Below are 23183 nucleotides of genomic sequence, written 5' to 3'. Positions count from 1 at the left end.
TATTTTATATTGGAATAGAGTTGATTTACAATGTTGTGTTAGTTTCAAGTGTACAGCAAATTGATTCAGTTATACATATACATATATCTATTCCTTTTCAGATTCTTTTCCCATATAGATTATTTCCCATATAGATTATTACAGAATATGGAATAGAGTGCTATAAAGGTCCTTGTTGATTATTTCATATATAGTAGTGTATATATGTTAATCCCAAACTCATAATTTATCCCCTCCCCCACCTTTCCCCTTTGGTAACCATAAATTTGTCTAGGTCTGTGAGGCTGTTTCTGTTTTGTAAATAAGTTCATTTATAACTTTTTTTTTAGATTCCACATACAAGTGATATCATATGATATGATATCACTTTCTCTGACTTAATTCACATAGTGTGATCTCTACGTCCATCCATGTTGCTGCAAATGGCGTTATTTCATTCTTTTTTGTGGCTGAATAATATTCCATTGTATGTATGTACCATATCTTTATCCATTCATCTGTTGATGGACACTTAGGTCGCTTCCATGACCTGGCTATTGTAAATAGTGCTGCAGTGAACATTGGGGTGCATGTATCTTTTTGAATTATCATTTTCTCTGGAGATATGCCCAGGAGTGGGACTGCAGGATCATATGGTAGCTCTATTTTTTGTTTTTTAAGGAACCTCCATACTGTTCTCCATAGTGGCTGCACCAATTTACATTCCTACTAACAGGAGGATTACTTCTTCTCCACACCCTCTCCAGCATTTATTGTTTGTAGATAAAATCAGCCTCTTGTCATTATGATGCTCTCTGAATGAACAGAACTGGGCACTGAGTTACAGAAAAAAGTTTCTATGAAGGGGAGACATGCATCTTTGGGTAAAAGTCCATTTCATGTGTGTGTCCCTTTTAACCTCTTAGTTGTATGTTTTTAATGACTTCCTTGGTCTGTGGATATTTGCAACATTAACATAATTATCTGTGTTAACATATTGTATTTACCACCTGCTGGGGGTGAAACATTGAAACTATCACTAGTAACTCATTAACAATAACACTAGTCACTCATTAACAGTGTTAACCCAATTACATGTTGTGTATCTCAGAGACAAATAACTGTAATTGCAACTCAAAAGTGATTTCATAAACACAAAGATTCTTTTTTCTTGAAATGCAAAGTGGCATGCATTTGAATTTCCCACATAAATACAGGTTTCAATGAAAGAGAATCATTCAACCAAATAAAATAAAAATTCAATCTAAAGAGAGGCCATTTGGAATCAATTGGTACAGCGCACATTCTGCTTTGAAAGATCAAAACACTTTCATTGCTGGGTGCAGAAATTAAACAAGTTAGCGACAATGAAAGCCAGACATCTGGTAAGTGACATCTACCCTGGCTATCAGCAGGTAGTGATTTTCTTTTGGAACCATTCAGGGTATTGTCTGTTGCCTGGACAATGGAAGTGTGATGAAGCATTGATATAATCTGCCTGGAGGTTTTAAAGAAGAGATGGAAAGCCAGGGAGATTTGTGTGGGAAAAAAAAAATCCATTATATATACATACATATGTAGATGTAAATAACTATGCCTCTACCCCTTATGTGAAAGAGGTCTGTATAAATAGAAGCAAATGCAGTGTGATACATTTGAAGAGCAAAGGAATGATCTTTTACTGTGACAATTACTAGGATACAAAATCAGGCAAAGATAGCCCAAAGAAACCTGCAAGAGACAGCTCCTGGAAAGAAAATCTGTGCTAAAGTCAAGATGTTAAAAGCTGAGACATTTCTTTAATACAAGCAGTCTCCTCTATAGCCTTTTTCCTATTAAGGGAAAAATACTGCCAGAGGAATGGGGCTGAGGGCTGGAGAGGAAGAAAAACAGGCGGAGGGGAGGGTGCGTTTGAAACTTACTGCCCAGATAACCAACTTCCAAGATTTCTTAGAAAGTCTCAGTTCAAAAAATGTTTAGGGCAGTGGTGGTGGTGCCTCCTTTTGTTCTTTAACAAGGCAGTGTGGTTGATAAAATGCTGTCTTTACCACTTAAAGCATTAAACTAACCAACCACTCAATACTGAGTGTCAGAAACCTCCCAGGCGCTGTTATGAATGCTGGAGGAGATTTCCAGAGGTGAACGTGACTGTCTCTCAGGAAACCATCTTTCTCGTGCATTAATATGAAACACCAATTAGAAGCTAGGCTTTCACAATTTTATTTGCCAGTTATGCCTCAATAAAGCTAAAAATAACAAAAAAATAAGATAACTTTGGTAAATACTATAACCAAGGAACAAATAAAGTCCTACAACCTCCCTTCTGGGCTAAAAAGAACATGAGAAATACACTTAGAGAATCTAAGTTCTGACTGGGACACTTACAAGCTGAACGATGTCTGGTAAAATACTCACTCTGAGTCTCCTCTTCCTTGTTTTAAGTCCTGTACCCTCCCTACAAGCATCACATGGTGCAAGATTGGTAACCAGTGCCTGTAGGATGGCAGTACACACAAGGGAAGTGTTAACACCATCTTGGGAAAAATGGGCAAAGTGGAAATTGATTCTGGTGGAAGGCAACGCCCTGGGAGCCCCATGAAACTGTGCGGCAAGGCTGGGGTGTTTGACTGCCTAGAATGTGTTGAGTTTGGGAGTTAATCGGATCCAGTGAATCAATTGTAATTGACTTACGTCACATGGATTTTGCCAATTCTGTGGGAGTCTTTGACGGAAAGTCATTGGGACATTATGTAGTTTCTTAACACGTACAACCTTAAGGAAAATATTTCTTTGCTGGCTTTCTAAAATGAGCCCCCTTCAGCCTCTTTTCTTCCACACTGCAGATGTACCTTTAATATATTTGTAGAAAAGCACATCAATTGACCTGCCTCACGTCTTAGCCTACTGCAGTCTTGAACATGTGTCATTTATTAGCTTATTTCAGTTTTACAACAAACCTCAGGTACAGTGTTTTGTCCTTTTAACCGAGGAAGCCAAGGAAGCCCAGACATAGTTGCCAAGCGACTCAGTGCTTAACCAGGTAAAGAGTAAACAGAGAAGTGGGAGTTTTTCTACTTTGCACTATTTTCACAACACTGTTCTTTCTTCCATGAACTCAGCGTAAGTCTGGACATTTTCATACCCAGAAAGAAGTGCAGAGTCGAATAGAAAGGTGTCATCTAACTCACCCCCTCTGTCATACACACCATCACTATGTTGCATTACGCCTCCCACTGCCCTGAAAGGAGGTTTATTTTCGTTTTGACTTCTGATAAAAGAAATTTTCACATGTTGAGATATGGAGAAGTCATTCTGGCTTACATAGGAGTTAACTTTATGCTAACTGAAACAGCCTGTTTGTGGCTATCAAACATACATTGCACTTCTGCTTTAATTATTAAAGAAAAGGGTACACTGTCCAGAAGTAAAGAATGTCCATGCTAAAAATAAAGATTAAATGCCTCCCTTCCTGGGACATCAGTGCTGGTACTCCTTTGATCATAAGATTCTCTTTCCAGGTGCCAAGGCCATAGTGACTTGCTGTGTATGTGCTGATCTGTTTTTTTTTTTTTTTGAAACTTTGAAGGAATGCATCCCTGATTTGTTTGATGTTCTTTGTTCTGACAAGATATAAAACTGTACTGAAAACCATGCTTCTCTGGAGAAGTTCCTCAGAGTTATCTAAGAGGCTGTCTTCAGGGTTGTAGACCTCACTTTGGCTCAAATAAAACTCCTTTCTATTCCTATTATAGATTGTTTATTGATTATTTTCACTGACACTGCCCAGAGTTGAAAATTTGGTTAGATGGCTATCTATGCTTTCTATCAAATCAAGGTAAAAGGTAAGACAAAGACATTATCTGTAAGGTTATTTACATACTCTTCTCATAGCGTGACGATGGCAAGCATGTATTTCTTGATTTTCAGACTTCGGTTAGCTCTCGCGCGCTCGCGCTCTTACATACACACACCACCCCTGAATGGGACACTCACCTGGTGAGTGTGAAGTGATTCCTGCCTTCTTGATTTGACTATGAAGGTTTTTTATCCCAGGGGTAAGGAGACCACAGCACCAACCTTGGGATTTTCATGGCTCCCTAGGTGTGGGATAAAAGGAGGCTTCTTGAATTCAGGGTCAGGATCTCTTGACTTCATGCCTTGCAATTTTTTCGAAACAATACTGTATAGCAGGGGCTCTTCACTACAGGGACAAGCAGTTTCACCTTTTCTGAATATATTGGAAGAGCAGTTAAAAGAAAATTTGGAAAACAGAGTAATGTCATTGTAGAGTTCTAATCATTGCTTTTCCCTCCTCCCTTCTCCTCCTCACTCCTGCCCCAGCCCCAACTCCACTCAAATCAGTCTCAAGTTCAATCCATAGGGTCTTGTTTCAACCGTGGAAAAAGTCTGACTTAACAGTTTGAATGGGCTTCCCCGGTGGCGCAGTGGTTGAGAGTCCGCCTGCCGATGCAGGGGACGTGGGTTCGTGCTCCGGTCCGGGAAGATCCCACATGCCGCGGAGCGGCTGGGCCCGTGAGCCATGGCCGCTGAGCCTGTGCGTCCGGAGGCTGTGCTCTGTAACGGGAGAGGCTACAACAGTGAGAGGCCCGCAAAACAGTTTGAAGCACAAGAACAAGTTTTGCAGGATAAACAAAAACTCCCACCAATTTTAATTCACCGAATGAAGTTCTCTTGGCAGAGTTATGATCATCTTCAGTAGACGGAGAAGCTGGCCACACTGTCCCTCTGTACAGCAAGAAATATTATACCAAACCAAAATGCCAGGATGAAACATCTTTTTACACCTGGCAAGGGTGAGAATCAAGATAATATGTGTATGTTGTATATGGGGTGTATGCATATATGAAGTTTGAGGTGTCAACAGCCTTTTGTATCTGTTTACAGCTCTGTGGCCACACGCTATTTTGCAGGATCTATCATTTGATCTTCCCATTAACACTGTGAGGAAAACCCAGCCAGTAAGGTGGCATGCAAATACCAAGTCAGAGGATAATGGTCTTGATGATTATGAGAAGTAGCTGCAAGGTTTGTTTTACCCACCATCCCTAACCTCATCTTTGGAAACAGCATCCTAAGTTTTCACTGTCTCCTTTTTCCAGCTCTGAGTCTATGTGTTTAAAGAGTTGCCAACCACGTAACCTGACTCGGGTTTTGTCAATGAGAACGTATCAAGGGATTTTAAAAATACAGTTATCTGGAAAAGGGGTACATTCACCTTTTTGAATTTCAGGCACCAGGAAGAGAGCAAGCTTAGGGCTGTCCACCATCATTTTGATCAGTGTCACTACACGGACAGACTTTCTGTACATGAAGCCATCAGAGAGGCAGACTGCATCCCACACTGTGGCCTTTGCCTGCCTAAATGGAGATGTTTGATAATTAGAGAAAACTGTCTTCTTTAGATAAGAGCCGAGCTTGGCAAATAAACACCGCTGGAGGAGGTTGTGGGGAGAATGTGACCGCCGGTTGACCCGTGAGCTGGACTCGGGCAATAGGCAGCTCCCTACCTCCTCCCATCCTTGGAATGTATGTTCTGCCCATGGCTCCCCACAACGTGAGCCAGTTCCAAGGATGCAACCTTGAGAGAGCACTGTTGCTGAGACCATCTGGACTGAATATGTGACTGAACCCTGTTAAGGCCTCTATATAAACTTTTAAGATTCTGGTGGGCCCAGAGATCTACTCGTTTTGCAGCCACCCAAGACAAGCCCCATATGTAAGTTCCCTTGCTTGTTAAAACTGCCACTTATCAATCGGGAGTGATGTGCCTCTTCTGCTTTCCTTGCCCTCCGTATTTGGAGGCCAGTTTCAGATTTGACCTAGGGAATTCCACCTTTGTGCGAAGGAAAACAGGCCTCTCTCTCTGGGTAGATGTAGCTCATTCCAGAGGGCATGATTTTCAGAGTAGAGGCTGGGCTGGTTACAGATGTGTAGTGCACACACTGAATAATTGCATGTAGTGGCCCACCCTTCTGCCATTTCTTGCACCCTTGGATCCAGCCATTCCTGCCGCCATCATATCCCTGGACTGGGCCATTACATGAGTCAATAATTTCCCTTTCTGCTCAACGAAGTGAGAAGTCACTTGTAGTCAAATGAGTCTTGCGTTTGGCAAATGGACATGGAGAGCTGCAAGTGTCAAATCTCAAGTGAAATTGGTTGAGTCAGATAAGGCATGGGCTGGAAATTTGTCTCTGTTAAGTTGTAGCTAAGTAAATGGTTAAAATATGGCTTATTGAATCTCAGGACTCAGAGAATGGTTTCTATTGAGGCTTGAGTTTTAGGGTTTAGGTAAAATTAGTCTGTGGTTTTAATTTTGCTTTGCTTTCTAACATTTTTATGCAAAGGTTATGTCTTGTTTGCAAAATGAATTGGGAAGAATTTCATTTGAAATGGAATCATCTCACCTTTAAATATATGATCAAACTTACTGAGGCAACTATCTGGGACTAATCTTTATTGAAATAATTCATTGGAAACAATTTATTTCTTCCATAGTTCTTCCTTTACTCAAGAGCTCTACCTGTTATTAAGTAAATTTTGCTTGCTTATATGTTTCTAGAGAATTTTCACCATTCCTGATGTTATGTATTTAGACTTTCACTTACTTCTTGATTAATCTCTGGCAGAAGGTGTATGTGTGTATATATATATATATATTTCACATACAAAGGCACAGAAAAAAAGAAGTGATTTTATTCATTGCCAGACAGGTACTTGTGAAACATTTAAATAACCTTTTAGACTTTTATGGTTTGGTGTTTTTCTGTGTGCTTGTGCACTTCATAAGTGAACACACATAATACCACTTGGTAGAAGATGAATAAAAACTATATATGATGTATGCCTCATTAGGCTGCTTCATACTGCCACTTTCTGATAGCTTGAAATATCACTAGAGGTTGAAAACAGGAAAACTTGTTACATTTCTGGTCTTTAAAAAAATACTTGAGGTGAAACTGATATAGAACACTGTGTAAATTTCAGGTGTACAACATTATAATTTGAGATTTGTATACACTACAAAGTGATCACCACCAAAGGTCTAGTTACCATCCATCACTGTTATATATTTTAAAGACCCAATATCTTGTATTTTCAAAAAGAATTTATGGGGCTTCCCTGGTGGCGCAGTGGTTGAGAGTCCGCCTGCCGATGCAGGGGACGTGGGTTCGTGCTCCGGTCCGGGAGGATCCCACATGCCGCGGAGCGGCTGGGCCCGTGAGCCATGGCCGCTGAGCCTGCGCATCCGGAGCCTGTGCTCCGCAACGGGGGAGGCCACAGCAGTGAGAGGCCCACGTACTAAAAAAAAAAAACAACAAGAATTTATGCTATTTATCCCATTAATATTCTATTGTTTTGTTCTTTTATCATTATAATTTCCTCATTTCTATTTTTCTTAGCTAACTTTTGTTGCAAGTTTTCTAGTTTCTCAAGTTGATTTTATCCTTCATTATAATAAATGCAAGCGTTTAGGCTGTGGATTTTTTTTCCCTCAGTACAGCTTTTGCCATATCACTGAAGTTTAGGTAAGTTGCATTCTCAATATCATTACTTTTTAAATACTCTGCGGTTTTAGTTTATATTCTTTCTTTGAACCAGAAGTAATTTAGGAGTTTGCATTTGCTGTGTGTGTGTGTTTATTTCCATGTCACTGAATTTGTTTTTGTTAATCTTTTCTTATTATATAATTTAACTACATTGTACTCATGACACATAAGGGTCCCAATATGTAAAAAGAAATTAGAGAAGAGTTTGGTCACATAATATTAGGGGGTTTTATTGGCTTCAAAATGTTCTGAGAAAGTATGGGACTGACTCTACCAGATTTCAAGACCTATTAAAAAAGACAATTTCACCAGGTTTTATAGATGAATTCCAATATTTCCACTTTTTTTCTATTCTCCTCCTAATCTCCATCCCTGACACTCATCATCATAAATCCCTAAAATGCACACACACGCACACGCACACACACACACACACACACACTGGAATCACTAATAAAGACCCAGGGGAGACTTCTGAGGTTTGCTTTTGGAGGGTTTGCTCTCTTATTTTGATTGCCCATGCTCTATACCACCACTAATTAGATGATTTCAATCATTTCAAACATTTTTGAGCCCCCAAATAATTCAGTTCCATGTGGATCTTCCCTAAATCCATCACCTAAATGTAAAACTATCCAAAGTTATGGGTACTTATATCTCAAGTAAAGAATGAGTTGCTTAAGATGATTTTGTCTGGAAGTTAAAAAAAAAGTGATTGATAACAAAAATGTGTTATTTTTTAAATCCAAAAATATGGCTGTTTTAGGGGTTGTTAAGTTTATGGTTCAAAATCATCAAGGACCCAGATTTTCCTTATCTTCCTGCTCTACCTAATCTTCACATCATCCCCTACACAATTCTCCCCCACCATGTTTGCAAGAGTGCTCTGAATAATTATTCCCCTTGAATAATACACAATATTTTTCAAGGGGAAGAAAACCTTCTTTTACAAAGAAAAACTTTCCCAGAATGTCCCTAGCAGATTTCCCCTCGTGTCTCTTTGTTCAGAATTGTGTCACTTGTCCTTTCCTAAAGCAGTCACTGGTAAAGGGACAAGGTTATATTTATTGGCTTAGAATAATCAGGGTTCCTTCCTTAGGTGAGGGGGGGAGGCTAAGCTGGCCTTCCCTGAGGTTGATATTTTAACAAAATCAGGGTGGATTATCAAGGAAAAAGGAAGAATGGTTGTTGCTTAAGGAGCCAAGTGTGTCTGCCATGAGGAACATTCATTTCCCACCAGGAGGACTAGAGTGAACAATGGATAAAGAATAGACTGTTCTTAAACTGGGATGACTCTGGGAATGAAGGTTTCTATATACGAAAATAAAAAAGAGGAAAATGAAAGAGATTTTAAAATACCTTACTCTTCAGTAAAGTTTGTTCCATTTCTACTTGAATTGGGCCTCTATAATGGTAAACAACAGATAGCTAGGTTTTCACATGGCCCAGTTTGAGAATTTTTGTCTTTAGTGGGAGAATTGAACCAATTTTGATATAGTGGGATCGCTGGTATATTTGTCTTACTCTATTTTTTTTTAATTTAATCTTTGCTCTGCTTTTGGTACAAATTTTCTATACTGTCCTTTTTTTTCTTTTATCTTCTTTTTTTTTTTCTTTGTGGTACGTGGGCCTCTCACTGTTGTGGCCTCTCCCGTTGCGGAGCACAGGCTCCAGACCCACCCGCAGGCTCAGCGGCCATGGCTCACGGGCCCAGCCGCTCCGCGGCATGTGGGATCTTCCCGGACCGGGGCACGAACCCGTGTCCCCTGCATCAGCAGGCGGACTCTCAACCACTGCGCCACCAGGGAAGCCCTCTTTTATCTTCTTATTGTCTTTATGTTTTACCAAAGCTTTCTTTATTCCTCCAAATGTTAAAATCGTAAGGGAAATATGAATATGTGAGAAGTTTAACACAATTTTACTTCATCTCTCCCCACCAAATACGTTAACACTGGGGGGAATTTTTTTTGATTAAAATTTTCTTTTTATAACTTTGTCATCTTTTTTTTTTCCAATAACAGCTTTATTGAAACATAATTCACATAGCTCACTCTTTTAAAGCATATATTTCCATGGTTTTTTAACATATTCACAACACTGTGTATTGATCACTGCTAATTCCCCAGAGAAACCCCACATCCATTACAGTCACACCCTCTGTCCCTTTTTCTCCTGCCCGTGACAACCACTAACCTACTTTCTCTATAGATTAGCCTATTCTGGACACTTCATGTAAATGCAGTCATACAACATGTGGTCTTTCGTGGCTTCTTTTACTAGCATAATGTTACCAAGAGTTATCTGTGTTGTAACACATATCAGAGCATCATTCCTTTTTGTAATTGAGTAATATTCCATTGTATGGGTATACATCCTGTTTATCCACTCATTAGTTGACAGAGATTTGTTTTTTTACCGCCTTTTGTTTATTGTGAATAATGCTGTCATGAACATTGGAATCCAAGTTTTTATGTGGACATATGTGTTCATTTCTCTTGGCTGTATACCTAGGAGTGAAATAGCTAGATCTCATGGTAACTTGATGCTTAACATTTTGAATAAATGCCAAACCATTTTCCAAAGCAGCTGCTCCCTTTAAAATTTCCACCAGCAATGGTGAGGGCTCCAATTTCTCCACATTCTCACTAAAACTTGTCTCTTTTTGATTATAGCCATGCTAGTGGACATCTCACTGCGGTTTTGATTAGCATTTCTAATGACTAACGATGTTGAGCATCTTTTCATGTGTTTATTGCCATTTGAAGAAATGTCTGTTCAAACCCTTTGCCCATTTAAAAACTGGGCTACTATCATTTTATTGTTTAATTGTAATAGTTCTTTATATATTCTTCATACTAGGTTTTTACCAGCTAGATGATAAGCCAATGTTTTTTTCCACTCTGTGGGTTGTCTTTTCACTTTCTTGATAAGAGTCCTTTGAAGCCCAATGTTTTTAATGTTGAATAAGTCCAATTTATTTTTTCTTGGATTGCTTGTATATTTGGTGTCATATCTAAGAAATCATTGCCAAATTAAAAGGTATAAAGATTAACACATATTTTCATCTAAAAGTTTTATAGTTTGGGACTTCCTTGGTGGTCCAGTGGTTAAGACTCTGCACCTCCAATGCAGGGGTCATGGGTTCGATCCCTGGCTGGGGAACTAAGTGCCCACATGCCGAGTGGTGTGGCCAAAAAATAAGAAAATAACATGCTGGAAAAAGAGCTTTACAGTTTTAGTTATCACATTAGACAGGGATACGTATGCATTTGAGGTGGACTCAGCAATCTGGATGTAAATATTCACTGAATTCATCTGTTCTCATTAGCGTCCTCCTACCCTTAACTGTGCCAGACTCTCCCTGGTCTGAAAAATGGCTGCTTTACAATTTTAGAAAACAAAGCTTCCCTCTTCTGCCAGCATTGGAGAGGGAAAGGCATCTAGCTGCTAGATTAGGGGATGGCATTGAGGCACTAACAGCTTCTGGAACAAACTTTTAACGAACGCTCCTCTATGGAGCCCCGCCTTCACCACTACATCAGAAGCATCAGGTGCCACCATGCTTAAATGAGATTATCAGGTGTTAACAACTGCGATATAAACTGGGCTGTTTCTGAGCTTTCCCCGCAGCTCCTTGGGGATCCAGCGCGCTAAGGTCTGGTGAGTGAGTTGGCTCTTTTTAATTTACATTTCAGTTAAAAAAATGTGCTGATGTTTCATACTTTTATGTGCTTTTTTTACTCTTGGTCTTACATCTGAAATAAAACGCCTCCTGTAGTCCCAGTAAAAATTCAGAAGGGAGCAAGAGTAAATGCCTGTTTTCTCTCTGCCACGTTAATCCGGAAGTCACCAGTGTCTTTGATCAAATTCTCTCTTTCCTGAAGCAAAGTTGAGCTGTGCTGGCTGAGTTTTTCCTGCTCTAGTTCTATCTACTTAACAATTAGTGTCAATTCCTCTCACATCCTGTTTTTATGTTTCCTGACAGTCTTGGTTTCCAAGTTGTGAATCTTTTAAAAAAATTATCTTTATGTATGTCCTGACGATAAGTTTGGAGAGGGTGTACTAGAGTCTTCTATCAGAGACCACTTTGAACCATGAACCACTGATTTTGTTTAGAATACTGAGTGACTTGATTGAATGAAAAACTAAAATGGAGGATGCTGGGTTTGGATATTATATTCCCTAAAACAAAAAGCCTTTTACCACATTAAAAAAAGACTTGTCCCACCACCTGCGGCCTATTTCAGTATATCTGGGTCATCATGCATCACAGGTGTTGGAAGAGTGTGCTCAGGCAGCTACTTTATTTTGTTTCCTTTTTAAATTAATTAATTAATTTTTTTACATCTTTATTGGAGTATAATTGCTTTACAATGGTGTGTTAGTTTCTGCTTTATAACAAAGTGAATTAGCTATACATATACATATATCCCCATATCTACTCCCTCTTGCGTCTCCCTCCCACCCTCCCTATCCCACCCTCCCTATCCCACCCCTCTAGGTGGTCACAAAGCACCGAGCTGATCTCCCTGTGCTATGCAGCTGCTTCCCACTAGCTATCTATTTTACATTTGGTAGTGTATATATGTCCATGCCACTCTCTCACTTCATCCCAGCTTACCCTTCCCCGTCCCCACGTCCTCAAGTCCATTCTCTACGTCTGCGTCTTTATTCTTGTCCTGCCCCTAGGTTCTTTATAGCCTTTTTTTTTTAGATTCCATATATATGTGTTAGCATACGGAATTTGTTTTTTTCTCTTTCTGACTTACTTCACTCTGTATGACAGTCTCTGGGTCCATCCAGCTCACTACAAATAACTCAATTTCATTTCTTTTTATGGCTGAGTAATATTCCATTGTATATATGTGCCACATCTTCTTTATCCATTCATCTGTTTATGGGCATTTAGGTTGCCTCCATGTCCTGGCTATTGTAAATAGAGCTGCAGTGAACATTGTGGTACATGACTGTTTTTGAATTATGGTTTTCTTAGGGTATATGCCCTGTGGTGAGATTGCTGGGTCATATGGTAGTTCTATTTTTAGTTTTTTAAGGAACCTGCATACTGTTCTCCATAGTGGTTGTATCAATTTACATTTCCACCAACAGTGCAATAGGGTTCTCTTTTCTTCACACCCTCCCCGGCATTTATTGTTTGTAGATTTTTTGATGATGGCCATTCTGAATGGTGTGAGGTGATACCTCACTGCAGTTTTGATTTGCATTTCTCTAATGATTAGTGATGTTGAGCATCCTCTCATGTGTTTGTTGGCAGTCTGTATATCTTCTTTGGAGAAATGTCTGTTTAGGTCTTCTGCCCATTTTGGATTGGGTTATTTGTTTTTTTGATATTGAGCTGCCTGAGCTGCTTGTAATTTTGGAGATTAATCCTTTGTCATTTGCTTCATTTGCAAATATTTTCTCATTCTCAGGGCTGTCTTTTCATCTTGTTTATGGTTTCCTTTGCTGTGAAAAAGCTTTTAAGTTTCATTAAGACCCATTTGTTTATTTTTGCTTGTACTTCCATTTCTCTAGAAGGTGGGTGAAAAAGGATCTTGCTGTGATTGATGTCATAGAGTGTTCTGCCTATGTTTTCCTCTAAGTGTTTTATAGTGTCTGGCCTTACATTTAGGTCTTTAATCCATTTTGAGTTTAATTTTGCATCATTAATGTATAGGAATTCAGGAGATTTCTGTGCATTAATTTTGTATCCTGCCAAATTCATTGATTAGCTCTAGTAGTTTTCTGGTAGCATCTTTAGGATTCTCTATGTATAGTATCATGTCATCTGCAAACAGTGACAGCTTTAATTCTTCTTTTCTGATTTTGATTCCTTTTATCTCTTTTTCTTCTCTGATTGCTGTGGCTAAAACTTCCAAAAGTATGTTGAATAATAATGGTGAGAGTGGACAACCTTGTCTTGTTCCTGATCTTAGAGGAAATGGTTTCAGTTTTTCACAATTGAGAGCGATGTTGGCTGTGGGTTTGTCATATATGACCTTTATTATGTTGAGGTTAGTTCCCAATCTGCCTAGTTTCTGGAGGATTTTTATCATAAATGGGTGTTGAATTTTATGGAAAGCTTTCTCTGCATCTATTGAGATGATCATATGGTTTTTCTCCTTCACTTTCTTAATATGGTTTATCACATTGATTGATTTGCATATATTGAAGAATCCTTGTTTCCCTGGGATAAACCCCACTTGATCATGGTGTATGATCCTTTTAATATGCTGTTGGATTCTGTTTGTTAGTATTTTTTAAAATTAATTTATTTATTTATCTATGGCTGTGTTGGGTCTTTGTTTCTGTGTGAGTACTTTCTCCAGTTGTGGCAAGTGGGGGCCTCTCACTGTCGCAGCCTGTCTTGTTGCAGAGCACAGGCTCCAGACGTGCAGGCTCAGTAATTGTGGCTCACGGGCCCAGTTTCTCCACAGCACATGGGATCCTCCCAGACCAGGGCTCGAACCCGCGTCCCCTGCATTGGCAGGCAGATTCTCAACCACTGCGCCACCAGGAAAGCCCTGTTTGTTAGTATTTTGTTGAGGATTTTTGCATCTATGTTCATCAGTGATATTGGCCTGTGGTTTTCTTTCTTTGTGACATCTTTTTCTGGTTTTGGTATCAGGGTGATGGTGGCCTCATAGAATGAGTTTGGGAGATTTCCTCCCTCTGCTATGTTTAGTAAGAGTTTGAGAAGGATAGGTGTTAGCTCTTCTCTAAATGTTTGATAGAATTCACCTGTGAAGCCATCTGGTCCTGGGCTTTTGTTTGTTGGAAGGTTGTTAATCACAGTCTCCATTTCAGTGCTTGTGATTGGTCTGTTTATATTTTCCATTTCTTCCTGGTTCAGTCTCAGAGGGTTGTGCTTTTCTAAGAATTTGTCCATTTCTTCCAGGTTGTCCATTTTATTGGCATATAGTTGCTTGTAGTAATCTCTCATGATCCTTTGTATTTCTGCAGTGTCAGTTGCTACTTCTTTTTCATTTCTAATTTTATTGATTTGAGTCTTCTCCCTTTTTTCCCTTATGAGTCTGGCTAATGGTTTATCAATTTTGTTTATCTTCTCAAAGAACCAACTTTTAGTTTTATTGATCTTTGCTATTGTTTCCTTCATTTATTTTTCATTTATTTCTGATCTGATCTTTATGATTTTTTTCCTTCTGCTAACTTTGGGTTTTTTTTGGTTCTTCTTTCTCTAATTGCTTTAGGTGTATGGTTAGGTTGTTTATTTGAGATGTTTCTTGTTTCTTGAGGTAGGATTGTATTGCTATAAATTTCCTCTTAGAACTGCTTTTGCTGCATCCCATAGGGTCATTGTGTTTTGATTGTCATTTGTTTCTAGGTATTTTCTGATTTCCTCTTTGATTTCTTCAGGCATCTCTTGGTTATTTAGTAGTGCATTGTTTAACCTCCATGTGTTTGTATCTTTTACAGATTTTTTCCTGTAATTGATATCTAATCTCATAGCATTGTGGTTGGAAAAGATACTTGATACAATTTCAATTTTATTAAATTTACCAAGGCTTGATTTGTGACCTAAGATGTGGTCTATCCTGGAGAATGTTCCATGAGCACTTGAGAAAAATGTGTATTCTGTTGTTTTGGGATGGAATGTCCTATAAATATCAATTAAGTCCATCTTGTTTAATGTGTCATATAAAGTTTGTGTTTCCTTATTCATTTTCATTTTGGATGATCTGTCCATTGGTGAAAGTGGGGTGTTAAAGTCCCCTACTATGATTGTCTTACTGTCGATTTCCTCTTCTATGGCTGTTAGTGTTTACCTTATGTATTGAGGTGCTCCTATGTTGCATCCGTAAATATTTACAATTGTTATATCTTCTTCTTGGGTGGATCCCTTGGTCATTATGTAGTATCCTTCTCTGTCTCTTGTAATAGTCTTTATTTTAACGTCTATTTTGTGTGATATGAGTATTGCTACTCCAGCTTTCTTTTGATTTCCATTTGCATGGAATATCTTTTTCCGTCCCCTCACTTTCCTTCTGTATGTGTCCCTAGGTCTGAAATGGTTCTCTTGTAGACAGCATATATATGGGTCTTGTTTTTGTATACATTCAACCAGTCTGTGTCTATTGGTTGGAGCATTTAATCAATTTACATTTAAGGTAATTATTGATATGTATGTTCGTATTACCATTTTCTTAATTGTTTTGGGTTTGTTATTGTAGGTCTTTTCCTTCTCTTGTGTTTCCTGCCTAGAGAAGTTCCTTTAGCATTTGTTGTAAAGCTGGTTTGGTGGTAGTGAACTCTCTTAGCTTTTGCTTGTCTGTAAAGGTTTTAATTTCTCTGTCAAATCTGAGTGAGAACCTTGCTGGGTAGAATAATCTTGGTTGTATGTTTTTCCCTTTCACCACTTTAAATACATCCTGTCACTCCCTTCTGGCTTGTAGAATTTCTTCTGAAAGATTAGCTGTTAACCTTATGGGGGTTCCCTTGTATGTTATTTGTTGTATTTCCCTTGCTGCTTTTAATATTTTTTCTTTGTATTTAATTTTTGGTAGTTTGATTAATATGTGTCTTGGCATGTTTCTCCTTGGATTTATCCTGCATGGGACTCTCTGCGCTTCCTGGACTTGATTGACTATTTCCTTTCTCATATTAGGAAAGTTTTCAACTATAATCTCTTCAAATATTTTCTCAGTCCCTTTCTTTTTCTCTTCTTCTGGGACCCCTATAATTTGAATGTTTGTGCGTTCAATGTTGTCCCAGAGGTCTCTGAGACTGTCCTCAATTCTTTTCATTCTTTTTTCTTTATTCTGCTCTTCAGTAGTTATTTTCACTGTTTTATCTTCCAGGTCACTTATCCCTTCTTCTGCATCAGTTATTCTGCTATTGATTCCTTCTAGAAAATTTTTAATTTCATTTATTGTGTTGTTCATCATTGTTTGTTTTCTGTTTAGTTCTTCTATGTCCTTGTTAAACATTTCCTGTATTTTCTCTATTCTATTTCCAAGATTTTGGATCATCTTTACTATAATTACTCTGAATCCTTTTTCAGGTAGACTTCCTATTTCCTCTTCATTTGTTTGGTCTGGTGGGTTTTTACCTTGCTCCTTCATCTGCTGTGTCTTTCTCTGTCTTCTCATTTTGCTTAACTTATTGTGTTTGGGGTCTCCTTTTCACAGGCTGCAGGTTCATAGTTCTAGTTGTTTTTGGTGTCTGTCCCCAGTGGGTAAGGTGGGTTCAGTGGGTTGTGTAGGCTTCCTGGTGGAGGGGACTGGTGCCTGTATTCTGGTGGATGAAGATGGATCTTGTCTTTCTGGTGAGCCGGGCCACATCTGATGGTGTGTTTTGGGGTGTCTGTGACCTTATTATTATGTTAGTCAGCCTCTCTGCTAATGGGTGAGGTTGTGTTCCTGGCTTGCTAGTTGTTTGGCATCAGGTGTCCAGCACTGTAGCTTGCTGGTCGTTGAGTGGAGCTGGGTCTTAGCATTGAGATGGAGATCTCTGGGAGATTTTTCACCATTTCATATTACATGGGGCCAGGAGGTCTCCGGTGGACAAATGTCCTGAACTTGACTCTCCCACCTCAGCGGCACAGGGCTTGGCACCTGTGTGGAGCACCAACACCTTGTCAGCCACATGGCTCAGAAGAAAAGGGAGAAAGAAAAAGAAAGAGAGAAAGAAAGGAGGGAAGGAAGAAAGAATGGAAGGAAGGATGGAAGGAAGGATGGAAGGAGGGATGAAGAAAGAAAAGAAAAAGTTATTAAAATAAAAAGTAAAAAAATTAAATAGTAATAAAAAAAGAGTGCAACCAAACCACAAACCAAATCCACTAATGATAACAAGGGCTAAAAACTGTACTAAAAAGAAAACAACAACAGAAAAACAAAAAGAAACAAAAACAAAAACGGACAGACAGTACCTTAGGACAAATATGAAAAGGAAAGCTATACAGACAAAATCACACAAAGAAGCATACACATACAAAAAGGGAAAAAGGAAAAAAAATATATATCTATACATTAAAAAAAAAAACGGGGCTTCCCTGGTGGCGCAGTGGTTGAGAATCTGCCTGCCAATGCAGGGGACACGGGTTCGAGCCCTGGTCTGGGAAGATCCCGCATGCTGTGGAGCAACTAGGCCCATGAGCCACAACTACTGAACCTGCGCATCTGGAGCTTGTGCTCCACAACAAGAGAGGCCGCGATAGTGAGAGGCCCGCGCACTGCAATGAAGAGTGACCCCTCCGCTCCTCGCAACTAGAGAAAGCCCACGCACAGAAACAAAGACCCCACACAGCCAAAAATAAATAAATAAATAAAAATTTAAAAAAAAACGCAAGAGAGCAACCAAATCAATGAACAAATCTACCAATGATAATAACCTCTAAATACTAAATTAAGATCAACATAAACCCGGAAACAAATTACGTGCAGAAGCAAACCCCAAGTCTACAGTTGCTTCCAAAGTCCACCGCCTCAATTTTGGGATGATTCGTGGTCTGTTCAGGTGTTCCACAGATGCAGCGTACATCAGGTTGATTGTGGAGCTTTAACCTGCTGCTCTCAAGTTTCTCTCGGGAGAGATTTCCCTTTCTCTCCTTTGTTTGCACAGTTCCTGGGGTTCCGCTTTGGATTTGGCTCTGCCTCTGTGTGTAGGTGCTTGAGGGCATCTGGTCTTCACTCGGACAGGGCAGGGTTAAAGGAGCCGCTGATTAGGGGGCTGTGGCTCACTCAGGCCGGGGTGGGGGGGCGGGTGAGGGAAGGGTACGGAATGTGGATGGAGCCTACAGTGGCAGAGGCCAGCCTGACCTTACAACAGCCTGAGGCGTGCTGTGCAGCTACTTTTTTGAAGAGCTTCTTTTATGGTGAAAATCCTCAAGAGATGTCTGTAGGTACTTTTATCATTTTCACTCCTTGGGTAATAGCAGTAAATTCCAAGACTATAAAATGTTATCAATAAGATGATGGGTCCCAAACTTATAACTCAGTCTCTGGCCTCTTCTTTAAGTATGGACTCATTTAACCAACTACCACTTGGATGCCTGCTTTGTATCTCAAAAAAGAAGCCTTAATTATATCCTCCTGGTGTTCCTTCCCAGGTTGTTTCTATCGTGGTAAATGACTCTACCATTTACCCTGTTGCTCAAGCCCAAATCCTAAGAGTAATTTTTATTGGATGACCAACCATCTTGGTTTGACTGGGAGTTTTCCTAAGACATGGGCCTTTTGGTTCTAAAACCAGGACAGTCTCAGGCAAACTGGGATGAATTGAATCCAAGGAATTACATAGGTGTTGAACAAATGAATGTTACTTTCTTGACAATCTGGTATTCTAGAAAATCACAGTATGATAGAGGTGGCCAATTTAAAGTAGTGGTGAACCACGAGCTGTCTCCCTGTCCCTTCTTTAATTATACAGCCCAAATTGGAAATGTTGAAAAAACTGGAACCTCATGTTGAGAAATAGCAATCGCTTATATTGTTCAGTTCCTTCAAAATTACTTGACATTTTGTTCTCTCTATGCATAAGTTTCCAATTTAATAGAATACTGTCTCTTTGGAAGAGATTCCCTAGCACGTCCCTGTGTGTTGTTGGAGTTATAATTGGGTTAGGATTATCCCTTTTTCATGTGGTTAAGTAACAGCAATAACAACCATAAACAAACATTTCTTTTTTAAGTCAAATCTTTTGGTTTTTGGTGACAGAAATTCAATTCCCACTGGCTTAAACCAAAAAGTGAAATTACTGATTAAAAACTCATTTATTAAAAAATTCTGGGTGCCAGGTTCTTTTTTTAGACACTGAGAATAAAACAATGAATAAGAAGAGCTTACAATCCATTGGCAGAATCAATATAAATCATAACAAATGTATAGGTAGTACAGTATTAGGAAACAAAAATCAAGATAACATAATAGAGATGGAATAAAGTAAGTACAATTCTCCCTCAGTATCTATAGGGGTGGGGATTGGTTCCAGGAGCGCCCCACGATACCAAAATCCATGATACTCAAGTCCCATATATACAATGACTTAGTACAATGAATACAATCCACCCTCTGTATCTGTGAAATTTCCATCCTCAGTTGTTTGAATCCATAGATGTGAAACCTGCGGATACAGAGGACCACTGTAGTATGAAGAGGTGGAAGAGGGTAAAGGAAGCTGCTGTCTTAGGTAACATCAAAAAGCCTCTCTAAGGAAGTAACAGTTGAGCGGAGGCCTTAAGAAATGAAGGAGTGAACCACGCAAAGGTTTCAGGAAGGAACATTCCACGCAGAGGAAAGAATGTGAGCAAAGACCTGCTTGGGGAAGAGCAAGGTGTTCAAAGGGATTTGGGGGAATGAAGTAGCGGATGAGGCCAGGGAGATGTTGGAGGTAAAATCACTGCAGGCCTTAAGCTGTAGAAAGAGCTTTGGATGTATTTTATGTACGATGAGAAGCCAGTGGAGGGATTTGACGTCTCTGGCTGCTATGTGGAAAACAGACATTAGGGAGGCGAGAGTGGAAGGAAAGTCTGTTGGTAAGCTCTTCTATGAACCCAGAAGAGAGATGATACTGCCATAGACTAGGATGGCAGAGGTGAAGACAAGTGGTCAGCTTCTGACCACAGGTAGATCCAAAAGGATCTGATGATGAATTAGTTGGGGGTTAAATAGAGAGAAGGGAATCACATACGACTGCATAATAGTTTTGGCCTGAGCATCTTGGAATGAATGGATTTGCCGTTTGCCTTGCAGGATACGAGGCAGTGGTGGGAGTGGCATATCTGAGCAGGGGAAGAGTTTGATTTTAAACGAGTTGGAGATTCTTATTAGATGTGCCAATGGAAATGTTGAGCAGGCAGTTGGGGAAGCAGATCTGGAATCCCAGGGAAACACTGGGGCCAGAGACATACATTGGGAGATGTTAGGGAGGAAATGGTATTTAAGGCCATGAGGTTGTGTGAGATAACCTAGAAAGTTGAAAATAGGGATGATGTCTGAAAATGGAAACGTGGGGCACTAATGAGGTGATACGTGCAAGGCATTTACGACAAATATTATCTAGCAAGTATTAATGATACATCTTATGTAAGTGTTTATTAAAGTAAACAAATAGTAATCCCAACATTTAGAGACTGGGCAGTGGAGGCTGAGAGTAGCCAGCAAGGTAGAGGGAACACTCAGAGAGTGTGGCATCATGAAAGCTGAAGTGGGAAAGAGACACAAGCAAGAGGTTGTGGCTGGCTTTTGCGAAAAGCTGCTGAGAAGCCAAGTCACATGAGGCCAAAAAGTGAAAAGGCTTCTGATGCAATGAAGCTGGATAGTCTAAGGGAGCGGGGAATGGAGGCTGAAGAAAAGAGCAGAACCACGTATTGCGGACTATGAGATGATAGCTGGGGACAAGGGGAGGACACCTTCCTGAGCCCTTGGAAGGCTACGCCTCAGAGGTGGGGCTGGCCAGCAGTGTGGGTGCCTGGCTGAGCCATACCTGAGGACAGATGCCTTGAGAGCCTAAGCAAGGGACCGCCCCCATGAAGAAAGTCAAACCACAAGCAAGGCTGCTCAGTATCCAATGGACAGCAGTGGCTTTGACAGCAAGCTAGGCTAATGAGATTCTGCTTTAGACAGAACAATACTGTTGGACAGATGGTCAAACCTGGTGCCAACGGTACGTCGTGGGGCTGCAGCAACAATAGCCGCCACTGCAACTGTGGGCTCTAAGACCGCTTTCGGAGAATTGTGTGAATAATACTGGGGATTCTTGTTTGATATCAGGCAGGCTGAGGGTTGAGCAGGATTTAATTTGACTTTATCAAATGGAGGCATGTGCACTGCTGATGCCTTAAATGTATGGTGGAGCAATTTGCACCTGGTTCACTGACATCCCTGCCCTGTGATTGTGTCCTGTTGTGAGAGCGCCAACATTGCTTCCATCTATCTGGGAATGAGCAATACAGTTAATGCTGTTCATGTTGTGGAGACCTTGGTTTCAGGGGCTGCTTTTCCTTTAAGATGACTGAGAATGATCGGGGGTGAGCATGTAATTGGCAGAGCTCTTGGTTACAGGTGTGCATGATGCAGATCTACCTTTATCAATTCTCTTTTTCTGCCAAAGAACCTTTCTATAACATCGTGGAAGTAATGTTTGCAAGCTGTATCCTATGGTCTGTTTGCCCTGGTACTGGGGAAGGCCTCATGCACAAGTGAATGTGTCAGTCCCCCAGGAAACTACCCATCGCTAGGGGTAACCGTGTATCAAAGGATTGTATAGTTACGTTACCAGGATTTAATGATAAAATTCCCCTAAAATCTGGAAGCATAGAATTTTTGACCTTCAAATTGCTGGGAATGACAATGAAACATTTGACATCACCATAGTAATTTGGCTGAGGAACTCCAGTGCAGTTATAAAATATGGTGTGGAATTAATCACATTTTAAGCTTTTGGTTAATTTATACTATGTTTATATATGTGTGTGTGATTTAGACGCACATATATACTATCAGTGTAATTACTTTATATTAGTTCTAGGTGTTCTGGTGCTTGCTTTTTATTTTGGTACCCCCCCCCCCCACAGTGGGGAAGTTCTTAACAGCAGCCTTGATCACATCTGTTGGCGACCAGCCTGCCAGGTAGAGGTACTGGTGGTGGCTGGGTTAGAATGGACACAGCTGGATCTGAGATGTGGCCCCCAAACCAGTGGCTGAGCTGCAGCTGCACTGGATGGACATCTGGTACCTGAAGCTGGGGACTGTCTAGATCAGAGTAAGTCAGCAGGTGCACATCTGTCTGGCAAGGGCACATCAGGGGCAAATGGAAGTCTAGAGAAATCCATAGGAGCAGAGCCCAGAGCTGCAAACAAGCTCAGCATGGTCTGCTGAGGTTAAAGGCCAGAGATCAACACAGGTAACTAAGGTAACAGAGTTAAGAATTCAGGCAAAGAGATCAGGCATTTGTTCAGAGTACCAGCGGCAGGCAAAGTCTTCTTCTTGAACCATTTAGCCTCAACAAGGGGGGTCTTCCTATCTTCCTCATTAGTGCAGGGGACAATCTACCCATGTGTCCAACAAGGTGGAGAGCCATTCATTTATTCAACTGATGTTTGAGATTCAACACTTGACACAGTAGACGCTGGCCTAGCTCTCACAAAGCTTACAGCCTGCTGGGTAAGGGTGACTCTATTTTAACATTGAGTAATAAGGGTTACTGTAAGAGAAAATTCCAGGTGGGAAAGGGAAGTGAGAGGGAGAAGAAAGAAGGCTGCTGTAGTTTGGGCCATAGATGTCCCTCAAACATGGCTTTAAGTTGAGTTGCTGGGTGGTTCAGTAGTTGTCCTGTCCCTGGAGTCCCTGAATACTCCTAGCTGAAGTCACTTCAGCCAGTAAGTCAGTCCCACCCCAGTCCCGTCTGCAAATGACTGAGGTTGAAGGGACCAGGAACTGTCTTGGCCCTGCCTTGCCACTCACCATGCTGTGCTAGTGACATTGTTGTTCTATGGGAACGGGGCTCTAGCCTCTCTCCTCTGTGACAGCCTCCCATCTTTCCCTAGTTCTTTAGGACCAGGGTCATACCTTATTCCCAGCAAAGGCTTCCCTGCCTTAGGTGTCTGTTCCCCCAGGATAGCACCTCCTGCCTCTGGATCAGACTCTAGGAACAGGCCACCAGTATCTGCTGTTG

Source organism: Monodon monoceros, unplaced genomic scaffold (assembly GCF_005190385.1).
Source record: "Monodon monoceros isolate NGI ecotype Baffin Bay Population unplaced genomic scaffold, NGI_Narwhal_1 Super_Scaffold_1, whole genome shotgun sequence".
NCBI classification, from domain to species: domain Eukaryota; kingdom Metazoa; phylum Chordata; class Mammalia; order Artiodactyla; family Monodontidae; genus Monodon; species Monodon monoceros.
Note: the sequence above shows the minus strand (reverse complement) of the source record.